This window comes from Dendrobates tinctorius, unplaced genomic scaffold, assembly GCF_039654945.1.
Source record: "Dendrobates tinctorius isolate UK_male_01 unplaced genomic scaffold, ASM3965494v1 ptg000136l, whole genome shotgun sequence".
NCBI lineage: Eukaryota > Metazoa > Chordata > Amphibia > Anura > Dendrobatidae > Dendrobates > Dendrobates tinctorius.
Window position 1 is genome coordinate 3,687,716 of NW_027361804.1, and position 18,141 is coordinate 3,705,856.

Sequence of the window (18,141 nt, forward strand, 5' to 3'; positions counted from 1 at the left end):
GTTATAGGTGGACGGTGACATTGTAGGGTTATAGGGGGGCGGTGACATTGTAGTGTTATAGGGGGGCGGTGACATTATAGTGTTATAGGGGGACGGTGACATTATAGTGTTGTTATAGGGGGGCGGTGACATTATAGTGTTATAGGGGGGCGGTGACATTATAGAGTTATAGGGGGGCGGTGACATTATAGAGTTATAGGGGGGCGGTGACATTATAGTGTTATAGGGGGGCGGTGACATTATAGAGTTATAGGGGGGCGGTGACATTATAGTGTTATATGAGGGCGGTGACATTATAGAGTTATAGGGGGGCGGTGACATTATAGCGTTATAGGGGGGCGGTGACATTATAGCGTTATAGGGGGGCGGTGACATTATAGTGTTATAGGGGGACGGTGACATTATAGTGTTATAGGGGGCGGTGACATTATAGTGCTATAGGGGGGCGGTGACATTATAGAGTTATAGGGGGGCGGTGACATTATAGCGTTATAGGGGGGCGGTGACATTATAGCGTTATATGGGGCGTTGACATTATAGCGTTATAGGGGGACGGTGACATTATAGCGTTATAGGGGGGCGGTGACATTATAGTGTTATAGGGGGGCGGTGACATTATAGTGTTATAGGGGGACGGTGACATTATAGTGTTGTTATAGGGGGGCGGTGACATTATAGTGTTATAGGGGGGCGGTGACATTATAGAGTTATAGGGGGCGGTGACATTATAGTGTTATAGGGGGGCGGTGACATTATAGAGTTATAGGGGGGCGGTGACATTATAGGGTTATATGGGGGCGGTGACATTATAGAGTTATAGGGGGGCGGTGACATTATAGCGTTATAGGGGGGCGGTGACATTATAGCGTTATAGGGGGGCGGTGACATTATAGCGTTATAGGGGGACGGTGACATTATAGCGTTATAGGGGGACGGTGACATTATAGAGTTATTGGGGGCGGTGACATTATAGCGTTATAGGGGGGCGGTGACATTATAGCGTTATAGGGGGGCGTTGACATTATAGAGTTATAGGGGGGCGGTGACATTATAGCGTTATAGGGGGGCGTTGACATTATAGCGTTATAGGGGGACGGTGACATTATAGCGTTATAGGGGGGCGGTGACATTATAGTGTTATAGGGGGGCGGTGACATTATAGAGTTATAGTGGGGCGGTGACTTTATAGCGTTATAGGGGGGCGGTGACATTATAGCGTTTTAGGGGGGCGTTGACATTATAGCGTTATAGGGGGACGGTGACATTATAGCGTTATAGGGGGCGGTGACATTATAGTGTTATAGGGGGAGGGTGACATTATAGTGTTATAGGGGGGCGGTGACATTATAGAGTTATAGGGGGGCGGTGACATTAAAGAGTTATAGGGGGCGGTGACATTATAGCGTTATAGGGGGGCGGTGACATTATAGCGTTATAGGGGGGCGTTGACATTATAGCGTTATAGGGGGACGGTGACATAATAGCGTTATAGGGGGGCGGTGACATTATAGCGTTATATGGGGGCGGTGACATTATAGAGTTATAGGGGGCGGTGACATTATAGCGTTATAGGGGGCGGTGACATTATAGCGTTATAGGGGGGCGGTGACATTATAGCGTTATAGGGGGACGGTGACATTATAGCGTTATAGGGGGCGGTGACATTATAGAGTTATAGGGGGACGGTGACATTATAGCGTTATAGGGGGGCGGTGACATTATAGCGTTATAGGGGGACGGTGACATTATAGAGTTATAGGGGGCGGTGACATTATAGCGTTATAGGGGGGCGGTGACATTATAGCGTTATAGGGGGCGTTGACATTATAGTGTTATAGGGGGACGGTGACATTATAGTGTTATAGGGGGGCGGTGACATTATAGAGTTATAGGGGGGCGGTGACATTATAGTGTTATAGGGGGGCGGTGACATTATAGAGTTATAGGGGGCGGTGACATTATAGCGTTATAGGGGGCGGTGACATTATAGCGTTATAGGGGGGCGGTGACATTATAGCGTTATAGGGGGGCGGTGACATTATAGCGTTATAGGGGGGCGGTGACATTATAGCGTTATAGGGGGGCGGTGACATTATAGTGTTATAGGGGGGCGGTGACATTATAGTGTTATAGGGGGACGGTGACATTATAGAGTTATAGGGGGGCGGTGACATTATAGTGTTATAGGGGGGCGGTGACATTATAGAGTTATAGGGGGGCGGTGACATTATAGAGTTATAGGGGGGCGGTGACATTATAGAGTTATAGGGGGGCGGTGACATTATAGAGTTATAGGGGGGCGGTGACATTATAGCGTTATAGGGGCGTGACATTATAGCGTTATAGGGGGGCGGTGACATTATAGTGTTATAGGGGGGCGGTGACATTATAGTGTTATAGGGGGGCGGTGACATTATAGAGTTATAGGGGGGCGGTGACATTATAGAGTTATAGGGGGGCGGTGACATTATAGAGTTATAGGGGGGCGGTGACATTATAGTGTTATAGGGGGGCGGTGACATTATAGAGTTATAGGGGGGCGGTGACATTATAGAGTTATAGGGGGCGGTGACATTATAGCGTTATAGGGGGACGGTGACATTATAGAGTTATAGGGGGCGGTGACATTATAGCGTTATAGGGGGGCGGTGACATTATAGCGTTATAGGGGGACGGTGACATTATAGAGTTATAGGGGGGCGGTGACATTATAGAGTTATAGGGGGGCGGTGACATTATAGCGTTATAGGGGGGCGTTGACATTATAGCGTTATAGGGGACGGTGACATTATAGCGTTATAGGGGGACGGTGACATTATAGTGTTATAGGGGGCGGTGACATTATAGTGTTATAGGGGGCGGTGACATTATAGAGTTATAGGGGGGCGGTGACATTATAGCGTTATAGGGGGGCGGTGACATTATAGCGTTATAGGGGGCGTTGACATTATAGCGTTATAGGGGGACGGTGACATTATAGAGTTATAGGGGGCGGTGACATTATAGCGTTATAGGGGGACGGTGACATTATAGCGTTATAGGGGGGCGTTGACATTATAGCGTTATAGGGGGACGGTGACATTATAGCGTTATAGGGGGCGGTGACATTATAGCGTTATAGGGGGACGGTGACATTATAGAGTTATAGGGGGCGGTGACATTATAGCGTTATAGGGGGCGGTGACATTATAGCGTTATAGGGGGGCGGTGACATTATAGAGTTATAGGGGGACGGTGACATTATAGCGTTATAGGGGGACGGTGACATTATAGTGTTATAGGGGGGCGGTGACATTATAGAGTTATAGGGGGGCGGTGACATTATAGCGTTATAGGGGGCGGTGACATTATAGAGTTATAGGGGCGGTGACATTATAGCGTTATAGGGGGGCGGTGACATTATAGCGTTATAGGGGGGCGGTGACATTATAGCGTTATAGGGGGGCGGTGACATTATAGCGTTATAGGGGGGCGGTGACATTATAGCGTTATAGGGGGGCGGTGACATTATAGCGTTATAGGGGGACGGTGACATTATAGAGTTATAGGGGGGCGGTGACATTATAGTGTTATAGGGGGGCGGTGACATTATAGTGTTATAGGGGGGCGGTGACATTATAGAGTTATAGGGGGCGGTGACATTATAGAGTTATAGGGGGCGGTGACATTATAGTGTTATAGGGGGGCGGTGACATTATAGAGTTATAGGGGGGCGGTGACATTATAGAGTTATAGGGGGGCGGTGACATTATAGTGTTATAGGGGGGCGGTGACATTATAGAGTTATAGGGGGGCGGTGACATTATAGTGTTATAGGGGGGCGGTGACATTAGAGAGTTATAGGGGGGCGGTGACATTATAGCGTTATAGGGGGGCGGTGACATTATAGCGTTATAGGGGGCGGTGACATTATAGCGTTATAGGGGGACGGTGACATTATAGAGTTATAGGGGGCGGTGACATTATAGCGTTATAGGGGGACGGTGACATTATAGCGTTATAGGGGGGCGGTGACATTATAGAGTTATAGGGGGACGGTGACATTATAGCGTTATAGGGGGACGGTGACATTATAGTGTTATAGGGGGGCGGTGACATTATAGAGTTATAGGGGGGCGGTGACATTATAGCGTTATAGGGGGGCGGTGACATTATAGAGTTATAGGGGCGGTGACATTATAGCGTTATAGGGGGGCGGTGACATTATAGCGTTATAGGGGGGCGGTGACATTATAGCGTTATAGGGGGGCGGTGACATTATAGTGTTATAGGGGGGCGGTGACATTATAGTGTTATAGGGGGACGGTGACATTATAGAGTTATAGGGGGGCGGTGACATTATAGTGTTATAGGGGGGCGGTGACATTATAGTGTTATAGGGGGGCGGTGACATTATAGAGTTATAGGGGGCGGTGACATTATAGAGTTATAGGGGGCGGTGACATTATAGTGTTATAGGGGGGCGGTGACATTATAGAGTTATAGGGGGGCGGTGACATTATAGAGTTATAGGGGGGCGGTGACATTATAGTGTTATAGGGGGGCGGTGACATTATAGAGTTATAGGGGGGCGGTGACATTATAGTGTTATAGGGGGGCGGTGACATTAGAGAGTTATAGGGGGGCGGTGACATTATAGCGTTATAGGGGGGCGGTGACATTATAGCGTTATAGGGGGGCGGTGACATTATAGCGTTATAGGGGGACGGTGACATTATAGCGTTATAGGGGGCGGTGACATTATAGTGTTATAGGGGGGCGGTGACATTATAGTGTTATAGGGGGGCGGTGACATTATAGTGTTATAGGGGGGCGGTGACATTATAGTGTTATAGGGGGGCGGTGACATTATAGAGTTAAAGGGGGGCGGTGACATTATAGTGTTATAGGGGGGCGGTGACATTATAGAGTTATAGGGGGGCGGTGACATTATAGCGTTATAGGGGGGCGGTGACATTATAGCGTTATAGGGGGACGGTGACATTATAGAGTTATAGGGGGCGGTGACATTATAGTGTTATAGGGGGACGGTGACATTATAGAGTTATAGGGGGCGGTGACATTATAGCGTTATAGGGGGACGGTGACATTATAGAGTTATAGGGAAACGGTGACATTATAGTGTTATAGGGGGACGGTGACATTATAGTGTTATAGGGGGACGGTGACATTATAGAGTTATAGGGGCGGTGACATTATAGTGTTATAGGGGGACGGTGACATTATAGTGTTATAGGGGGACGGTGACATTATAGTGTTATAGGGGGACGGTGACATTATAGTGTTATAGGGGGGCGGTGACATTATAGTGTTATAGGGGGGCGGTGACATTATAGTGTTATAGGGGGGCGGTGACATTATAGAGTTATAGGGGGCGGTGACATTATAGAGTTATAGGGGGACGGTGACATTATAGAGTTATAGGGGGACTGTGACATTATAGTGTTATAGGGGACGGTGACATTATAGTGTTATAGGGGACGGTGACATTATAGAGTTATAGGGGGCGGTGACATTATAGTGTTATAGGGGGGCGGTGACATTATAGTGTTATAGGGGGGCGGTGACATTATAGAGTTATAGGGGGACGGTGACATTATAGAGTTATAGGGGGACGGTGACATTATAGAGTTATAGGGGGACGGTGACATTATAGTGTTATAGGGGACGGTGACATTATAGAGTTATAGGGGGCGGTGACATTATAGCGTTATAGGGGGGCGGTGACATTATAGCGTTATAGGGGGGCGGTGACATTATAGCGTTATAGGGGGGCGGTGACATTATAGCGTTATAGGGGGACGGTGACATTATAGCGTTATAGGGGGACGGTGACATTATAGCGTTATAGGGGGACGGTGACATTATAGCGTTATAGGGGGACGGTGACATTATAGCGTTATAGGGGGGCGGTGACATTATAGCGTTATAGGGGGCGGTGACATTATAGCGTTATAGGGGGACGGTGACATTATAGCGTTATAGGGGGCGGTGACATTATAGCGTTATAGGGGGGCGGTGACATTATAGCGTTATAGGGGGGCGGTGACATTATAGTGTTATAGGGGGACGGTGACATTATAGAGTTATAGGGGGGCGGTGACATTATAGTGTTATAGGGGGGCGGTGACATTATAGTGTTATAGGGGGGCGGTGACATTATAGAGTTATAGGGGGGCGGTGACATTATAGAGTTATAGGGGGCGGTGACATTATAGAGTTATAGGGGGGCGGTGACATTATAGAGTTATAGGGGGCGGTGACATTATAGAGTTATAGGGGGGCGGTGACATTATAGTGTTATAGGGGGGCGGTGACATTATAGAGTTATAGGGGGGCGGTGACATTATAGTGTTATAGGGGGGCGGTGACATTATAGAGTTATAGGGGGGCGGTGACATTATAGCGTTATAGGGGGGCGGTGACATTATAGCGTTATAGGGGGGCGGTGACATTATAGCGTTATAGGGGGACGGTGACATTATAGCGTTATAGGGGGCGGTGACATTATAGTGTTATAGGGGGGCGGTGACATTATAGTGTTATAGGGGGGCGGTGACATTATAGTGTTATAGGGGGGCGGTGACATTATAGTGTTATAGGGGGGCGGTGACATTATAGAGTTATAGGGGGGCGGTGACATTATAGCGTTATAGGGGGGCGGTGACATTATAGAGTTATAGGGGGGCGGTGACATTATAGCGTTATAGGGGGGCGGTGACATTATAGCGTTATAGGGGGACGGTGACATTATAGAGTTATAGGGGGCGGTGACATTATAGTGTTATAGGGGGACGGTGACATTATAGAGTTATAGGGGGCGGTGACATTATAGCGTTATAGGGGGACGGTGACATTATAGAGTTATAGGGGGGCGGTGACATTATAGAGTTATAGGGGGCGGTGACATTATAGTGTTATAGGGGGACGGTGACATTATAGAGTTATAGGGGGCGGTGACATTATAGTGTTATAGGGGGACGGTGACATTATAGTGTTATAGGGGGACGGTGACATTATAGTGTTATAGGGGGACGGTGACATTATAGAGTTATAGGGGGCGGTGACATTATAGTGTTATAGGGGGACGGTGACATTATAGTGTTATAGGGGGACGGTGACATTATAGTGTTATAGGGGGGCGGTGACATTATAGTGTTATAGGGGGGCGGTGACATTATAGAGTTATAGGGGGACGGTGACATTATAGAGTTATAGGGGGACGGTGACATTATAGTGTTATAGGGGACGGTGACATTATAGAGTTATAGGGGGCGGTGACATTATAGCGTTATAGGGGGGCGGTGACATTATAGCGTTATAGGGGGGCGGTGACATTATAGCGTTATAGGGGGACGGTGACATTATAGTGTTATAGGGGGACGGTGACATTATAGTGTTATAGGGGGGCGGTGACATTATAGTGTTATAGGGGGGCGGTGACATTATAGTGTTATAGGGGGGCGGTGACATTATAGAGTTATAGGGGGACGGTGACATTATAGAGTTATAGGGGGACGGTGACATTATAGTGTTATAGGGGACGGTGACATTATAGAGTTATAGGGGGCGGTGACATTATAGCGTTATAGGGGGACGGTGACATTATAGCGTTATAGGGGGACGGTGACATTATAGCGTTATAGGGGGACGGTGACATTATAGAGTTATAGGGGGACGGTGACATTATAGCGTTATAGGGGGACGGTGACATTATAGCGTTATAGGGGGACGGTGACATTATAGCGTTATAGGGGGACGGTGACATTATAGCGTTATAGGGGGCGGTGACATTATAGAGTTATAGGGGGCGGTGACATTATAGCGTTATAGGGGGACGGTGACATTATAGCGTTATAGGGGGCGGTGACATTATAGCGTTATAGGGGGCTGTGACATTATAGCGTTATAGGGGGACGGTGACATTATAGCGTTATAGGGGGACGGTGACATTATAGCGTTATAGGGGGACGGTGACATTATAGCGTTATAGGGGGGCGGTGACATTATAGCGTTATAGGGGGCGGTGACATTATAGCGTTATAGGGGGACGGTGACATTATAGCGTTATAGGGGGACGGTGACATTATAGTGTTATAGGGGGGCGGTGACATTATAGAGTTATAGGGGGGCGGTGACATTATAGCGTTATAGGGGGACGGTGACATTATAGCGTTATAGGGGGACGGTGACATTATAGTGTTATAGGGGGGCGGTGACATTATAGTGTTATAGGGGGGCGGTGACATTATAGTGTTATAGGGGGGCGGTGACATTATAGTGTTATAGGGGGGCGGTGACATTATAGTGTTATAGGGGGGCGGTGACATTATAGTGTTATAGGGGGACGGTGACATTATAGTGTTATAGGGGGGCGGTGACATTATAGTGTTATAGGGGGGCGGTGACATTATAGTGTTATAGGGGGGCGGTGACATTATAGTGTTATAGGGGGGCGGTGACATTATAGAGTTATAGGGGGGCGGTGACATTATAGTGTTATAGGGGGGCGGTGACATTATAGAGTTATAGGGGGGCGGTGACATTATAGCGTTATAGGGGAGCGGTGACATTATAGCGTTATAGGGGGACGGTGACATTATAGAGTTATAGGGGGCGGTGACATTATAGTGTTATAGGGGGACGGTGACATTATAGAGTTATAGGGGGCGGTGACATTATAGCGTTATAGGGGGACGGTGACATTATAGAGTTATAGGGGGACGGTGACATTATAGTGTTATAGGGGGACGGTGACATTATAGAGTTATAGGGGGCGGTGACATTACAGTGTTATAGGGGGACGGTGACATTACAGTGTTATAGGGGGACGGTGACATTACAGTGTTATAGGGGGACGGTGACATTACAGTGTTATAGGGGGACGGTGACATTACAGTGTTATAGGGGGGCGGTGACATTACAGTGTTATAGGGGGGCGGTGACATTATAGTGTTATAGGGGGGCGGTGACATTATAGAGTTATAGGGGGACGGTGACATTATAGAGTTATAGGGGGACGGTGACATTATAGAGTTATAGGGGGACGGTGACATTATAGAGTTATATGGGGCGGTGACATTATAGTGTTATAGGGGGACGGTGACATTATAGTGTTATAGGGGACGGTGACATTATAGAGTTATAGGGGGCGGTGACATTATAGAGTTATAGGGGGGCGATGACATTATAGAGTTATAGGGGGACGGTGACATTATAGAGTTATATGGGGCGGTGACATTATAGTGTTATAGGGGGGCGGTGACATTATAGAGTTATAGGGGGACGGTGACATTATAGAGTTATAGGGGGACGGTGACATTATAGAGTTATAGGGGGACGGTGACATTATAGAGTTATATGGGGCGGTGACATTATAGTGTTATAGGGGGACGGTGACATTATAGTGTTATAGGGGACGGTGACATTATAGAGTTATATGGGGCGGTGACATTATAGAGTTATAGGGGGACGGTGACATTATAGAGTTATAGGGGGACGGTGACATTATAGAGTTATATGGGGCGGTGACATTATAGTGTTATAGGGGGGCGGTGACATTATAGTGTTATAGGGGACGGTGACATTATAGAGTTATATGGGGCGGTGACATTATAGTGTTATAGGGGGACGGTGACATTATAGTGTTATAGGGGGGCGGTGACATTATAGAGTTATAGGGGGACGGTGACATTATAGAGTTATAGGGGGACGGTGACATTATAGAGTTATAGGGGGACGGTGACATTATAGTGTTATAGGGGACGGTGACATTATAGCGTTATAGGGGGCGGTGACATTATAGCGTTATAGGGGGCGGTGACATTATAGCGTTATAGGGGGACGGTGACATTATAGCGTTATAGGGGACGGTGACATTATAGCGTTATAGGGGGCGGTGACATTATAGCGTTATAGGGGGCGGTGACATTATAGTGTTATAGGGGGCGGTGACATTATAGCGTTATAGGGGGCGGTGACATTATAGCGTTATAGGGGACGGTGACATTATAGAGTTATAGGGGGACGGTGACATTATAGCGTTATAGGGGACGGTGACATTATAGCGTTATAGGGGGCGGTGACATTATAGCGTTATAGGGGGCGGTGACATTATAGCGTTATAGGGGGACGGTGACATTATAGCGTTATAGGGTTATAGGGGGACGGTGACATTATAGCGTTATAGGGGACGGTGACATTATAGCGTTATAGGGGGCGGTGACATTATAGCGTTATAGGGGGCGGTGACATTATAGCGTTATAGGGGGCGGTGACATTATAGCGTTATAGGGGGCGGTGACATTATAGCGTTATAGGGGGACGGTGACATTATAGCGTTATAGGGGGACGGTGACATTATAGCGTTATAGGGGGACGGTGACATTATAGCGTTATAGGGGGACGGTGACATTATAGCGTTATAGGGGGACGGTGACATTATAGCGTTATAGGGGGACGGTGACATTATAGCGTTATAGGGGACGGTGACATTATAGCGTTATAGGGGGCGGTGACATTATAGCGTTATAGGGGGCGGTGACATTATAGCGTTATAGGGGGCGGTGACATTATAGCGTTATAGGGGGCGGTGACATTATAGAGTTATAGGGGGACGGTGACATTATAGCGTTATAGGGGACGGTGACATTATAGCGTTATAGGGGACGGTGACATTATAGCGTTATAGGGGCGGTGACATTATAGCGTTATAGGGGGACGGTGACATTATAGCGTTATAGGGGACGGTGACATTATAGCGTTATAGGGGACGGTGACATTATAGCGTTATAGGGGGCGGTGACATTATAGCGTTATAGGGGGCGGTGACATTATAGCGTTATAGGGGGCGGTGACATTATAGCGTTATAGGGGGACGGTGACATTATAGCGTTATAGGGGGACGGTGACATTATAGAGTTATAGGGGGACGGTGACATTATAGCGTTATAGGGGGACGGTGACATTATAGCGTTATAGGGGGACGGTGACATTATAGCGTTATAGGGGGGCGGTGACATTATAGCGTTATAGGGGGACGGTGACATTATAGCGTTATAGGAGGGCGGTGACATTATAGCGTTATAGGGGGACGGTGACATTATAGCGTTATAGGGGGACGGTGACATTATAGAGTTATAGGGGGCGGTGACCTTATAGCGTTATAGGGGGACGGTGACATTATAGCGTTATAGGGGGACGGTGACATTATAGCGTTATAGGGGGGCGGTGACATTATAGTGTTATAGGGGGACGGTGACATTATAGTGTTATAGGGGGACGGTGACATTATAGAGTTATAGGGGGGCGGTGACATTATAGCGTTATAGGGGGGCGGTGACATTATAGCGTTATAGGGGGGCGGTGACATTATAGCGTTATAGGGGGACGGTGACATTATAGTGTTATAGGGGGACGGTGACATTATAGTGTTATAGGGGGACGGTGACATTATAGAGTTATAGGGGGACGGTGACATTATAGTGTTATAGGGGGACGGTGACATTATAGTGTTATAGGGGGACGGTGACATTATAGAGTTATAGGGGGGCGGTGACATTATAGCGTTATAGGGGGACGGTGACATTATAGCGTTATAGGGGGACGGTGACATTATAGCGTTATAGGGGGGCGGTGACATTATAGCGTTATAGGGGGCGGTGACATTATAGCGTTATAGGGGGACGGTGACATTATAGCGTTATAGGGGGCGGTGACATTATAGCGTTATAGGGGGACGGTGACATTATAGCGTTATAGGGGGACGGTGACATTATAGCGTTATAGGGGGGCGGTGACATTATAGCGTTATAGGGGGGCGGTGACATTATAGCGTTATAGGGGGACGGTGACATTATAGCGTTATAGGGGGGCGGTGACATTATAGCGTTATAGGGGGACGGTGACATTATAGCGTTATAGGGGGACGGTGACATTATAGCGTTATAGGGGGGCGGTGACATTATAGCGTTATAGGGGGCGGTGACATTATAGCGTTATAGGGGGACGGTGACATTATAGCGTTATAGGGGGCGGTGACATTATAGCGTTATAGGGGGACGGTGACATTATAGCGTTATAGGGGGGCGGTGACATTATAGCGTTATAGGGGGGCGGTGACATTATAGCGTTATAGGGGGGCGGTGACATTATAGCGTTATAGGGGGACGGTGACATTATAGCGTTATAGGGGGACGGTGACATTATAGCGTTATAGGGGGACGGTGACATTATAGCGTTATAGGGGGGCGGTGACATTATAGCGTTATAGGGGGCGGTGACATTATAGCGTTATAGGGGGGAGGTGACATTATAGAGTTATAGGGGGACGGTGACATTATAGCGTTATAGGGGGACGGTGACATTATAGCGTTATAGGGGGGCGGTGACATTATAGCGTTATAGGGGGACGGTGACATTATAGTGTTATAGGGGGACGGTGACATTATAGTGTTATAGGGGGCGGTGACATTATAGCGTTATAGGGGGACGGTGACATTATAGCGTTATAGGGGGGCGGTGACATTATAGCGTTATAGGGGGGCGGTGACATTATAGCGTTATAGGGGGGCGGTGACATTATAGCGTTATAGGGGGACGGTGACATTATAGCGTTATAGGGGGGCGGTGACATTATAGTGTTATAGGGGGGCGGTGACATTATAGTGTTATAGGGGGGCGGTGACATTATAGTGTTATAGGGGGGCGGTGACATTATAGCTTAATAGGGGGGCGGTGACATTATAGCGTTATAGGGGGACGGTGACATTATAGAGTTATAGGGGGACGGTGACATTATAGCGTTATAGGGGGACGGTGACATTATAGCGTTATAGGGGGACGGTGACATTATAGCGTTATAGGGGGACGGTGACATTATAGCGTTATAGGGGGGCGGTGACATTATAGCGTTATAGGGGGACGGTGACATTATAGCGTTATAGGGGGGCGGTGACATTATAGCGTTATAGGGGGACGGTGACATTATAGCGTTATAGGGGGACGGTGACATTATAGCGTTATAGGGGGGCGGTGACATTATAGCGTTATAGGGGGACGGTGACATTATAGCGTTATAGGGGGACGGTGACATTATAGCGTTATAGGGGGGCGGTGACATTATAGCGTTATAGGGGGCGGTGACATTATAGCGTTATAGGGGGACGGTGACATTATAGCGTTATAGGGGGCGGTGACATTATAGCGTTATAGGGGGACGGTGACATTATAGCGTTATAGGGGGACGGTGACATTATAGCGTTATAGGGGGGCGGTGACATTATAGCGTTATAGGGGGGCGGTGACATTATAGCGTTATAGGGGGGCGTTGACATTATAGCGTTATAGGGGGACGGTGACATTATAGCGTTATAGGGGGACGGTGACATTATAGCGTTATAGGGGGACGGTGACATTATAGCGTTATAGGGGGACGGTGACATTATAGCGTTATAGGGGGGCGGTGACATTATAGCGTTATAGGGGGCGGTGACATTATAGCGTTATAGGGGGGAGGTGACATTATAGAGTTATAGGGGGACGGTGACATTATAGCGTTATAGGGGGACGGTGACATTATAGCGTTATAGGGGGGCGGTGACATTATAGCGTTATAGGGGGACGGTGACATTATAGTGTTATAGGGGGACGGTGACATTATAGTGTTATAGGGGGCGGTGACATTATAGTGTTATAGGGGGACGGTGACATTATAGTGTTATAGGGGGGCGGTGACATTATAGCGTTATAGGGGGGCGGTGACATTATAGCGTTATAGGGGGGCGGTGACATTATAGCGTTATAGGGGGACGGTGACATTATAGCGTTATAGGGGGGCGGTGACATTATAGTGTTATAGGGGGGCGGTGACATTATAGTGTTATAGGGGGGCGGTGACATTATAGTGTTATAGGGGGGCGGTGACATTATAGCTTAATAGGGGGACGGTGACATTATAGCGTTATAGGGGGACGGTGACATTATAGAGTTATAGGGGGACGGTGACATTATAGCGTTATAGGGGGACGGTGACATTATAGTGTTATAGGGGGACGGTGACATTATAGCGTTATAGGGGGACGGTGACATTATAGCGTTATAGGGGGACGGTGACATTATAGCGTTATAGGGGGACGGTGACATTATAGCGTTATAGGGGGGAGGGTGACATTATAGCGTTATAGGGGGACGGTGACATTATAGCGTTATAGGGGGACGGTGACATTATAGCGTTATAGGGGGACGGTGACATTATAGCGTTATAGGGGGGAGGGTGACATTATAGCGTTATAGGGGGACGGTGACATTATAGCGTTATAGGGGGACGGTGACATTATAGCGTTATAGGGGGGCGGTGACATTATAGCGTTATAGGGGGGAGGGTGACATTATAGCGTTATAGGGGGACGGTGACATTATAGCGTTATAGGGGGACGGTGACATTATAGCGTTATAGGGGGACGGTGACATTATAGCGTTATAGGGGGGAGGGTGACATTATAGCGTTATAGGGGGACGGTGACATTATAGCGTTATAGGGGGGAGGGTGACATTATAGCGTTATGGGGGACGGTGACATTATAGCGTTATAGGGGGACGGTGACATTATAGCGTTATGGGGGGAGGGTGACATTATAGCGTTATAGGGGGACGGTGACATTATAGCGTTATAGGGGGGAGGGTGACATTATAGTGTTATAGGGGGACGGTGACATTATAGCGTTATAGGGGGGAGGGTGACATTATAGTGTTATAGGGGGACGGTGACATTATAGAGTTATAGGGGGACGGTGACATTATAGCGTTATAGGGGGACGGTGACATTATAGTGTTATAGGGGGGCGGTGACATTATAGTGTTATAGGGGGACGGTGACATTATAGCGTTATAGGGGGACGGTGACATTATAGCGTTATAGGGGGACGGTGACATTATAGAGTTATAGGGGGACGGTGACATTATAGCGTTATAGGGGGACGGTGACATTATAGAGTTATAGGGGGACGGTGACATTATAGTGTTATAGGGGGACGGTGACATTATAGCGTTATAGGGGGACGGTGACATTATAGCCTTATAGGGGGGCGGTGACATTATAGTGTTATAGGGGGGCGGTGACATTATAGCGTTATAGGGGGGCGGTGACATTATAGTGTTATAGGGGGACGGTGACATTATAGTGTTATAGGGGGACGGTGACATTATAGTGTTATAGGGGGACGGTGACATTATAGTGTTATAGGGGGACGGTGACATTATAGCGTTATAGGGGGACGGTGACATTATAGCGTTATAGGGGGACGGTGACATTATAGAGTTATAGGGGGACGGTGACATTATAGCGTTATAGGGGGACGGTGACATTATAGTGTTATAGGGGGACGGTGACATTATAGCGTTATAGGGGGACGGTGACATTATAGCGTTATAGGGGGACGGTGACATTATAGCGTTATAGGGGGACGGTGACATTATAGCGTTATAGGGGGGCGGTGACATTATAGCGTTATAGGGGGGAGGGTGACATTATAGTGTTATAGGGGGACGGTGACATTATAGCGTTATAGGGGGACGGTGACATTATAGCGTTATAGGGGGACGGTGACATTATAGTGTTATAGGGGGGAGGGTGACATTATAGTGTTATAGGGGGACGGTGACATTATAGCGTTATAGGGGGGAGGGTGACATTATAGTGTTATAGGGGGACGGTGACATTATAGCGTTATAGGGGGACGGTGACATTATAGCGTTATAGGGGGGAGGGTGACATTATAGTGTTATAGGGGGACGGTGACATTATAGCGTTATAGGGGGGAGGGTGACATTATAGTGTTATAGGGGGACGGTGACATTATAGCGTTATAGGGGGGAGGGTGACATTATAGTGTTATAGGGGGACGGTGACATTATAGAGTTATAGGGGGACGGTGACATTATAGCGTTATAGGGGGACGGTGACATTATAGTGTTATAGGGGGGCGGTGACATTATAGTGTTATAGGGGGACGGTGACATTATAGTGTTATAGGGGGACGGTGACATTATAGCGTTATAGGGGGACGGTGACATTATAGAGTTATAGGGGGACGGTGACATTATAGCGTTATAGGGGGACGGTGACATTATAGCGTTATAGGGGGACGGTGACATTATAGCGTTATAGGGGGACGGTGACATTATAGCGTTATAGGGGGACGGTGACATTATAGCGTTATAGGGGGACGGTGACATTATAGCGTTATAGGGGGACGGTGACATTATAGCGTTATAGGGGGGCGGTGACATTATAGCGTTATAGGGGGGCGGTGACATTATAGCGTTATAGGGGGACGGTGACATTATAGCGTTATAGGGGGACGGTGACATTATAGCGTTATAGGGGGACGGTGACATTATAGCGTTATAGGGGGACGGTGACATTATAGCGTTATAGGGGGGCGGTGACATTATAGCGTTATAGGGGGGCGGTGACATTATAGCGTTATAGGGGGACGGTGACATTATAGCGTTATAGGGGGACGGTGACATTATAGCGTTATAGGGGGACGGTGACATTATAGCGTTATAGGGGGGAGGTGACATTATAGCGTTATAGGGGGGCGGTGACATTATAGCGTTATAGGGGGACGGTGACATTATAGCGTTATAGGGGGGCGGTGACATTATAGCGTTATAGGGGGGCGGTGACATTATAGCGTTATAGGGGGGCGGTGACATTATAGCGTTATAGGGGGGCGGTGACATTATAGTGTTATAGGGGGACGGTGACATTATAGCGTTATAGGGGGGCGGTGACATTATAGCGTTATAGGGGGGCGGTGACATTATAGCGTTATAGGGGGGCGGTGACATTATAGTGTTATAGGGGGACGGTGACATTATAGTGTTATAGGGGGACGGTGACATTATAGTGTTATAGGGGGACGGTGACATTATAGTGTTATAGGGGGACGGTGACATTATAGCGTTATAGGGGGGCGGTGACATTATAGCGTTATAGGGGGGCGGTGACATTATAGCGTTATAGGGGGACGGTGACATTATAGCGTTATAGGGGGACGGTGACATTATAGCGTTATAGGGGGACGGTGACATTATAGCGTTATAGGGGGACGGTGACATTATAGCGTTATAGGGGGACGGTGACATTATAGCGTTATAGGGGGACGGTGACATTATAGCGTTATAGGGGGACGGTGACATTATAGCGTTATAGGGGGCGGTGACATTATAGCGTTATAGGGGGGCGGTGACATTATAGCGTTATAGGGGGACGGTGACATTATAGCGTTATAGGGGGACGGTGACATTATAGCGTTATAGGGGGACGGTGACATTATAGAGTTATAGGGGGACGGTGACATTATAGCGTTATAGGGGGACGGTGACATTATAGCGTTATAGGGGGACGGTGACATTATAGCGTTATAGGGGGACGGTGACATTATAGTGTTATAGGGGGACGGTGACATTATAGCGTTATAGGGGGGCGGTGACATTATAGCGTTATAGGGGGGAGGGTGACATTATAGTGTTATAGGGGGACGGTGACATTATAGCGTTATAGGGGGACGGTGACATTATAGCGTTATAGGGGGACGGTGACATTATAGTGTTATAGGGGGGAGGGTGACATTATAGTGTTATAGGGGGACGGTGACATTATAGCGTTATAGGGGGGAGGGTGACATTATAGCGTTATAGGGGGACGGTGACATTATAGCGTTATAGGGGGACGGTGACATTATAGCGTTATAGGGGGGAGGGTGACATTATAGTGTTATAGGGGGACGGTGACATTATAGCGTTATAGGGGGGAGGGTGACATTATAGTGTTATAGGGGGACGGTGACATTATAGCGTTATAGGGGGGAGGGTGACATTATAGTGTTATAGGGGGACGGTGACATTATAGAGTTATAGGGGGACGGTGACATTATAGCGTTATAGGGGGACGGTGACATTATAGTGTTATAGGGGGGCGGTGACATTATAGCGTTATAGGGGGACGGTGACATTATAGCGTTATAGGGGGACGGTGACATTATAGCGTTATAGGGGGACGGTGACATTATAGAGTTATAGGGGGACGGTGACATTATAGCGTTATAGGGGGACGGTGACATTATAGAGTTATAG